The sequence below is a fragment of the Ammodytes marinus genome (genome assembly GCF_949987685.1).
Source record: "Ammodytes marinus genome assembly, chromosome: 4".
Taxonomy (NCBI): Eukaryota; Metazoa; Chordata; class Actinopteri; order Uranoscopiformes; family Ammodytidae; genus Ammodytes; species Ammodytes marinus.
The window spans coordinates 17,412,204-17,421,831 of NC_137233.1; positions in this window are offsets into that span (position 1 = coordinate 17,412,204).

Consider the following 9,628-nt stretch of genomic DNA (forward strand, 5'->3'; position numbering starts at 1 on the left):
TTTGAGGGGACCTGTGGAAGTTGTGGCAATTGTATACCTGCATGTGGCAAGGGGGCAAAAGTGTGGGTTGGAGAAGGTGGCCCAGGAAACATTTGGTATACAGAGAAGACATCTGGTGCTAAATCTGGTAATGAAAGCCACAAAACAAAGATTTGAACATATCCTCACAGAAAAGAAGGTACTTATCCTGCAACGAAACAAACAAAGTTAATCAAAAGCATGTGTACACTTCAGTTTCCATTTTTAACCACAAGAGGGCCAACCATACCTTGATTCTAATGCAGAATTAATTTGCTGCAATGTCACCAATCTTCACCACTATCACAAATGGTAAGCTTTAAACAGAGGCTGGTGGCGGTAAAACAGCAGGGCAAGACATGGCCAGTCACACAATGATAGTACTAATTATACTAATAGTACCATTTTGCCTTGTTTCCACCGAGCGGGTCTTCACCCTGCAGTGTGAAACAACAGCATGAGAAGAAGGCACACTCATGTTCAAGAAGATCAATTTGCTGCCTCTAGTCTTTAATTGACCTTCTGTTGCTGAGTGAAAGATTTTTTGGGGGGACATATCCTTAAGTGCATTTTGACTTCAGTCATGCAGCTTTGCAACGGACTATTGTGAATACTGACATGGTAACAGTGCCAAACATGCTAGTAGGGTGCAGCAAAGAGTTCATCTCTGTGCGTACACAGATTATTGGCACCCCAAAAAAATAGAAATAATCCAAACTCCTTATATTGTGATATCTGTGATATCCACCACTGTGACTCGGAAATTAACCCAGAGTTATAGGCCAGGCAAAGTAACCCATTTTTGGGCCAAAAAACAGACAAATTGTAAAAGAATTTTTTTCAGCTCAGATAATTTCTATGAGGTGTCCAGAACAACATACTAAAAGTCCTAAGAAATCCTAGTTGAGGAAATATGTTTAATTCTCATCAATCCGAGATGTGTGCCAATAAGGCGAAACACCAATAAATCCCAATAGGGCTATTTTTTTCCCTTAGTCCTATCAAAATGAAACTTTACACAATGAAAGTATCCATGAAAATAAAAAAAAATTGTATTACAAGTTTCTTTGAAAATTAATTTTAATATGCAAATGAGCTATACACTAATCGTACATGCCCAAAATAAACCCAAATAGGCTTAATTTTTTCCTTTACTCCTACCACAATAAAACTTTACATAGTAAAAGTATACTTGAAAAGTCACTTTTTTTGTATTACAAGTTTCTTTTTAAATGAATTTGAATATGCACATCAGCTCCACACTTATTGAATATCCAATCATCCTACTGCCAATGGGTGATGGCAATGCTGCTTTTAGACTGGCCTCAAACCTGAAAAACTGCCTGGCTTACCTGCCAGGGGTGCCTCTCATGAATTAGATTTGTCTCTTCAAATGCCACTGCACGCAATTTGATAGCACTACAACCAATCAGAGCAATGAACAATGTGCCGTATTAAGCCCCGTTCATTTAGCGAACAGCGGGATTAACTGTTAAATTTAACTTTTGCCGTGGTCGTCTGCAAAACAGAATATTCCTCTTACTTGCTAATGAAAGATTGAGTGCCGTCTTCCAAATTGTAAAGGGTCGAGGCCAAAGCAGTCTCAAACTCAAACAACATATCCGCAGCTATCTTTGATGTTTACTATCACGGCTTCGACGGCGCACTGTCGTCATCCGTTTACGTCCGCCCCAGAGCACCATACATAGGGCTCTGGCCCGCCCATATCAGATAGAACCAATTGAAATGTAGCTCAGGATTTCTTGACATATTTAATGAGCTTCAATGGAGAGTGCCCAGACCAACAGGCGCAGCACATTTAACTTGCCAGCGCCTAGTGGCAGGTCTGGATTTCCAGGCTAGTGCCATTCCCTTTCCTATGCCAAATAGACGAGACGTAGAATTACAGCCTGAAATGGCATGGAGAAAGAAGAGATTGTCACACACCTTGGGACCAAGTAACTCCTTTGTCTACTTTATGCACCATATCCGTCTTGTTTTTGTTGCTTTCTTTGGTTCTTGTGCCATAAACGGCTCCTGTGCATTCAGATCAGCATGATGCAACAAGAGTTCTGACAAGTCTGTGTCATCACCTACTGAGACTGTGTCTTTTGTTCTGGCAGAGGCAATAGCAGTTTGGACAATGAGCACATCTGCATCGTGCTTTGCATGGTTTGTGATATTCCATTTTTATCTTTGAAAATGTATTTTAATATGCAAATTAGCTATACTCTAATCAAATATAGGCTACCCAAAATATATTCGCATAGGCTTCATTTTTTCTTTTAAAGATCCAAGTGACTGTTGCAGATATTGCTGCAGTTGGTCGCATACACATTCAGTACTTTATGATTCCTCCTATACGTGAGCCTATTGTGTATCAGCCACTGGCTCTGTTGCCAGCAGATAACAAAACATCACAGCTGGATGTTTTGTGGAAGACATCCCTACTATTTCACTCTCAAAGGCCATCATGGTCTGGTATGATGCAGATCCTGCATCTTCTAGATGAACACCCTGGGAGAGCTTCAGTAACATTCCTTCCAATGATTGATCTTGATCCCAGTGATGAATCCTGCATATACTCAACATTGAGGTTTGTGGCAACTCAAGCTCTGCAGTATGATGTGACCCCTGTTCTGACGTTCGACCAACCCCTTCTGGAAAGCCTTGACCATTATAAGTTAACTTCTAATACAAATGTTTTACTTTTCATGTAGACTTTCATTGTGTAAAGTTTTAATGTGGTAGGAGTAAAGGTTCAAATTAAGCCTATGCGGATATAATTTGGGTAGCCTATATTTGATAAGTGTATAGCTCATTTGCATATTACAATTCATTTACAAAGAAACTTGTAAGACAAAAAATGGTGTATCACAAAGCACGATGCAGATGTGCTCATTGTCCAAACTGCCATTGCCTCTGCCAGAACAAAAGACACAGTCTCAGTAGGTGATGACACAGACTTGCTAGTACTCTTGTTTCATCATGCTGATCTTAATGCACACAAGCTGTTTATGGCACAAGAACCAAATAAATTAATTGATAGCTGTCCCCAGACAAATGTGCAACATCACATCTCTCTTCCTGAGATCCTCTGAGATTGTCTTTCCCTTTTGGCAAGTCTGATCTGTATGGGTTCACTTTGGTGGGCCTACACTGACCTGGTTTGATCTCTGTTTTATCTAGTGCCACCCAATTTCTTTATAACATTGGTCCATTTCATCACAAATTTGGCCCACCTGATTACCAATGCAGCTCAGGGTTCACAAACTTTTTCACATACAAAAGTTGGCAAATCATTTTTTTAAATCTGTTTTAACAATTGATTTCTGGAAAAGAACAGCATCGCCATCACCCATTGGCAGTAGGATGATTGGATATTCAATAAGTGTGGAGCTCATGTGCATATTCAAATGCATTTAAAAAGCAACTTGTAATACAAAAAAAGTGACTTTTCTAGTATACTTTTACTATGTAAAGTTTTATTGTGGTAGGAGTAAAGGAAAAAATTAAGCCTATTTGGGTTTATTTTGGGCGTGTACGATTAGTGTATAGCTCATTTGCATATTACAATTAATTTTCAAAGAAACTTGCAATACAAAAAATGTTAATTATCATGGATACTTTCATTGTGTAAAGTTTCATTTTGATAGGACTAAAGGAAAAAAATAGCCCTATTGGGATTTATTGGTGTCTCGCCTTATTGGCACACATCTCGGATTGATGAGAATTAAACATATTTCCTCAACTAGGATTTCTTAGGACTTTTAGTATGTTGTTCTGGACACCTCATAGAAATTATCTGAGCTGAAAAAAATTCTTTTACAATTTGTCTGTCGAAAAACGCTATTTTGCCTGGACTATTAGGGTAGTTTATATGTGTGAAAAGAAATGTCCAGGTTATTCGAACCGGACTTTACCAAGGTGGCCCCCTAGTCTTAAATCCAGGTCAGGAGCTGGGGTGGGAGCAACATGTGAATGTGTCCCACATGGAAAATCTCCTGCTGTGTGCTGCATGTGTGAAAGGGTAGATCCAGAGGTCATTCTCTGGGTCAGATTCTCCAGATAATTTCCGGAGTTCATGTGTGAAAAGGGCTTAAGAGATGCTAGACGATCTGTATCTTTCTAGGATTCGTCGTTGAGTCCCACTTTGCGCCAAACCTGAAGGTGAGCAACTGTGTTGAATTGGGGCTTCAGGCTCATGTTTTTTTTATTTTCATGTTTGTAAAGAAGGCACTGCCATGTAGGTCTTTGCACAACAGCCTGTTTAAACAGTGTTTCCTTGGGATTATTTAATTAAATTAATAAAAGTTGTTGACCTCATTCGAGTTTTCATTGTATAGTTGTTGAATATCCCTTATTCTAAATGTGTTAGCCAATCACAGACTGGTTTGGTTGAAATACCTGTTAATGGGGCGAGATGATGAATAAGCAGCTGTCATAAAGGAAACTGAAGAAAAGCTGAATTTATCTAGTTTACATGAAGAGTAAGTGTGTATCAAATGTGTGAAATTGAGACACATTTAAAGGTGTACTCAGCAATCCTTATCCATAATACTTTTTGTCAAAATCAATGAATATCTACCCACGGTCCGCTACCTATTCGTACTGTGTGTGCTTCAGAAAAAAAAGTCTGGTGTTTATACACAGGACAGGCTCTGTAAATAGATATGTTAACTACTAGAGTCGGACCAAGATAGGATGGACTTAATCCAAAGGGAATTCATACTAGCTATAATAAATTCAGATTCAGAATTTAAAAAATAAAAACTTTTAAAAATCACACACATTGCAATCAAATTGACATATGTGTATTGTTGGTTAAAAAGGTTAGTTCAAACATCATTATTACCATATAAAGATATACTTTGCAAAAACATCAGGCATTAGAATGAAATGTTTCTGCACCTACCTACATCAATATTGTAGATGATTCTGAAGTCCCTTAATTCAATTGTTTATTCAAAAAACAACACAATTAATTCAATTTCTGCAATGGTGAATAGTGCATTTTCAAAGGTAAGCCAAACAAATGCTCTAATGACTGAATATTTGTAATTGAATTGTTTTAAACCTCTAGCCTTCTACTCTTATGAGGCCATGAATTTCAATAGTATTACTGTCCACGATGTTGCCATTTCATGAAGGCGGGATGATTAAGAGGAGGAGGTTAGTAGTCAGATCAGAGGTCTGTGACATCCTCAACAACTGCCCACTCATGCAGATGTGTTACTGCGAGCACTGAATTAAATTCTTCTCCAGTATGTACAGCAGCTGGAGAGCAGACACTGCTGTTATAAGCACAGGGTGATTGTATTGACTCTTGGGCCCGGAAATGGTCTAGAGATGGAGAAATAGACTCTGTGTCCATCCACCTGTAGCCAACATAAGCTGGAGGAAATGTTGTTACACCGCCACCACCACCAGTGGTGTCAATGGTTAATGTTTGAGTCCAAGAGGGAGGTGGAGGTGTGAACAAACCTCCTGCTACAAGTTGTCCGTGATGAAAGGCATTGTCGATGCCCCATCTGAGGTTGATAGGAGACAGGGGATGCATGTCAAATTCTACAAGTGAGAGAACACATTCGTGTTCTCCAACCTTTTGCCACAGTAGTGCAGCCTGAGAGTCGGAGTTGTTAACAGGCTCAGGCTTGTATTCTGGTACAATGGTGAATGGTTGATCATCATACGGACACCTAAGGTTCTTGCTGAAACCTGTTTTAGAAAGGTTATACCCTGTACAGTTACTTGGCATCAGGTCTTCCCAGTTTTTCTCTGAGTTTCTTTGTGGCCCTTTGCGTATCCTGGCAAAAACACTACCCCACAAGCTTGTCTCCACTGCTCCTTTAGACAACTCACTTTTTCCCTTATTGCCCCTTGAAAGACCCCTGGATGGCACCCAGAAGATCCACGATCCCAGGACAAGCAAAGAGAATCCCCAAGCTAACTCAAGAATTCTGGCCCAAAACTGACTGAGCCACCAGCCCCAGCCAAAGCGCCTCCAGTTCCCCAGTAGCCCATAAAGCCAGAGGAGACTATAAACCTGAAGGCTGCAGCAGAGGACCCCAAGGAAGGCGCACACTACTTTGACTCGCTTTGTACTCTTCTCAATCCTCAGTGAGGGAACCGACTGAGGTACAGACGACCTGAGAACTGGACGTAGATGAGGAGAGAACTTAGTGAGGATTTCCATGCAGAATGGCAGACCCCAGCAAAGAGAGAGGTTCTGGAGCAAAAAAGGAAGAGAAGGGGACAAAGTTGAAGAAAGAAGGTCTGCTACAAGTAACATTGTGCAATGTGATGTAGCCAGCCCTCCAACCACCCATGGGTGCTGCAGCTTTAGTGGGAAAAGTAATAACTTTATCCCTCTGAATGGGACCAGAGCAAAGGTGACCTGGGCCCACAGAAGGAGATGCAGAGGAACATTATGGAGTGCTGCCAGAGTAGCATGTGACAGGATCTGACGGGTACCATAGGGATCCAGTAGAAGTAGGACACCACGCAGAGTACCGCTCAGGATCAGGAGGCTATTCGCCAGGGTCAGGGCATCACAGAGAGGATGAGGAAGAATGCATGGACTGGCCATCCCCATAACTGCCAGCGCTACCATCAATATGAAAAGGCTTGCAGATCCAAAGACGTGAAGTTCCCAGGCAAACGCCAGTGTGCGCCTCATGTCGTCCCAGAGGAGATTAGTGCCAGTGATGTTGGTCAGAACAACACAAGGACTAGAACTGAGCACACTAAGTCCTGACAGGTTCTGGTCCTCCGTGGAAGTAAATACATTGATTTGGATAGGGAGTTCAGGACCGTCCCAACCTAAACAGGAGAGACAGAGAGGGGGAGAGAGGATGCAAGGGAATTCAATGGTGCCTTTGTATGAATACATTTTGAAAATCTACAATACATCTAATAATATCCAGTTAAAGAAAACTTAATTCAATGATAATCAATGAAATATGAATTTACTTTTTCACAACTATTACATGTTCACTCACCATCCTGAAAATCATCGACCACAGATGATTGAAATATGTATTTCTCATTTTGTATGTGGCTGTTCTCCAAGAGAGCTTCCTCTGAGATCATGTGAACACCGGAGTGAGTATATCCTGTAATTGAAGGATCTGCCTCGTCATCTGCTCGGTCATGAGCCCCTGAGTGGTGCAGAGTAAGTGTTGGTGTTGTACTTAATAATCTGATTCCAGGCCCAGAGAGGTTTTCACTACCGGCACCATCAGGCTCCTTTGAAGCGACAGCCTGGTTGATTAGTTTCTGCAACAGTGTGCTGCCAGAACCTTGTCCACGGTCCTCAAAACGCTCACTGCTGCTCTCTGAATGTATGATTACATCACTGGCCAAGGTGTACTGGGCAGCGACGACTCTGCTTGTGCTTCCAGTTATTGGGACTGAATCCAGTGAATAAGAACTAAGTGAAGAGAGTGACACAGCAAACGAAATGAGGAGCAAAGAACTCCCCATTTTTGACACTTGATAGGAAATCCGGAGAGCTGCAGAAAGACAGAAGAAAGAGAATAAATACTTGTGGCAACTTATTAAGAATATTTTATATTTATTTATATTTTTAATATATCAGACTCAGTGACTTTCCAGATTACTGTTTGGCCTTAGTATAACTGTTTGACTTACACCCTTGTTCTGTCTCGATAGGATGCAGTGTTTTTAGGTAATATATTCATTTAATTGTGAAAGAGTGCAGACATTTAAAGCTAGTTTGGTAAATGGTCATACAGATTCCTACATAGGTAGGCTAATCTTGCACTTCAATCCTATAAAGGGGGATAATTCCCCAGTGTAATCCAGTGTGTTTGCACACCTTAACAACAGCTGTGGAGGATTTTCTGTGGAGAAAAATACAACACCGATTGGCAGAAACATCGAATTTCACAGCATGAGTCATTCTGATCTGTGTGTGACCTTTTGGGTCACAAATGTCAGGCTTTAACTTCAAATCAATCATATGAAAAACAAAAATGTACATACAGTATATATATATTATATATATATGATATGCAAACGGACGATTGAACACAAGTATTACGCATAATAACAATCTTTTCAACATGACTTAAACATTTCCCATCGGTGACCTGCTTTCCCAAATGGAAACTCAGGTGACATAAGATCATAGATTAACATTATTAATGTCTATTAATGCATGAAACATAAACCAAAAGTATAAGAATGGTTTTGTGTCCAGACTTCCTGTTGAAACATTTTACAATTTGATAAACACAAATACAAAACCATTAAAAAGAAACAACGTGCAAGATTCTAAACATGCAGAGGATTGACTATCAGAACATAACCAAAACCCAATGTCCTTTTTGCCTAAACAATCTCTACAAAAAACGTAAGCAAAGGTTTTAAAACTTTCAATTGAAACCAGATGACCAACCTGAGATTCCTCGTGATCTGCTTCCGTTCACTGCCTCATGCAGCACACACACACCGTGTCTATATCTGCAATACAGGCAAGTGTAACATCTGATTTCTGATGTGGCATATTCAGAGTACCACAGTAAGGATCGAACCCATTGGATTTACGGGCATGCTCACAGCCAGCCAGCCTTCAAGCTGACGACTTATTCCTATTACTACACCTGCTGGATACTTGGCAGCCTCCCATCCATGATGTCGGCTACAAAACCAAACTACTAGGGGCCAGTTCTGAAATAAATTCTTATTTGTTTTCTTCTTTTCTTTAAGATTCTGGGTAACTGTCACATGAGTAAATATAAAAAAGGAAAGAAAGAGTTAAATAATAACAAAATGTAAAGCCCACATGCCTCACCTGCCATTACAACAGTTGTGTGCAGGTAAATCCCTCCTCTAAAGGATTACTTTAAGATTATTAGAGTGGCAAAAAGCCAACTGAAGGAATACTGTCAGACTCAAGCACTTAAGTATTTAGTTTAGTTACCGCTTATTGTTTTGAAAACTAAGCATTTGAGAGGGACTATGCCAAACATGACATCCATGTGGACAGTAGATATTATGCACGCTGTATGTTATGTAGCTTAGGATGTTTTATCTATCAGTGGTGGGTACAAATATTATTTAAGAAAAATATTAATATATATATAGTATAATCACAACCACGTTCAACAGAGAGCCCTTCCAGAATCATAGTCTGCCATGAGTGTGGGAATTAACTCTTTCCAGTCCAGTGTGTAGAGGATACCGCCAATGCGCACAGTACATCTGCGTAGGTCCACCTTAAGAAGGCCGAGAGGCAGTTTGTTGTGGGGAGAACAGGGGAGGCCCTCACTAGCACATGCCTGGCTCTTTAAGGCAGACTGGGGAAGTTGGATTTATTAAAGGCACATGCATTTAAATGTTTACAAGGCGTCAATACAACATTCTGCAAAGCATGTTAACACTGCTTCAGTGTATTAATGTGTCAATTCACCCTGGAGCTTGGTATACAGTGATGAGAATAGTAGGTCTAATATGGTTGCATAAAGAGGGGACAATCTGACAAAATAACATCAGTTAACCAGCTTTTACCTGGGATTTCAACTACTTTTAAAGGGTGCTGTGATCTAAGTCATCGTGAGGCCAATATAATAACCCATTTCATCAA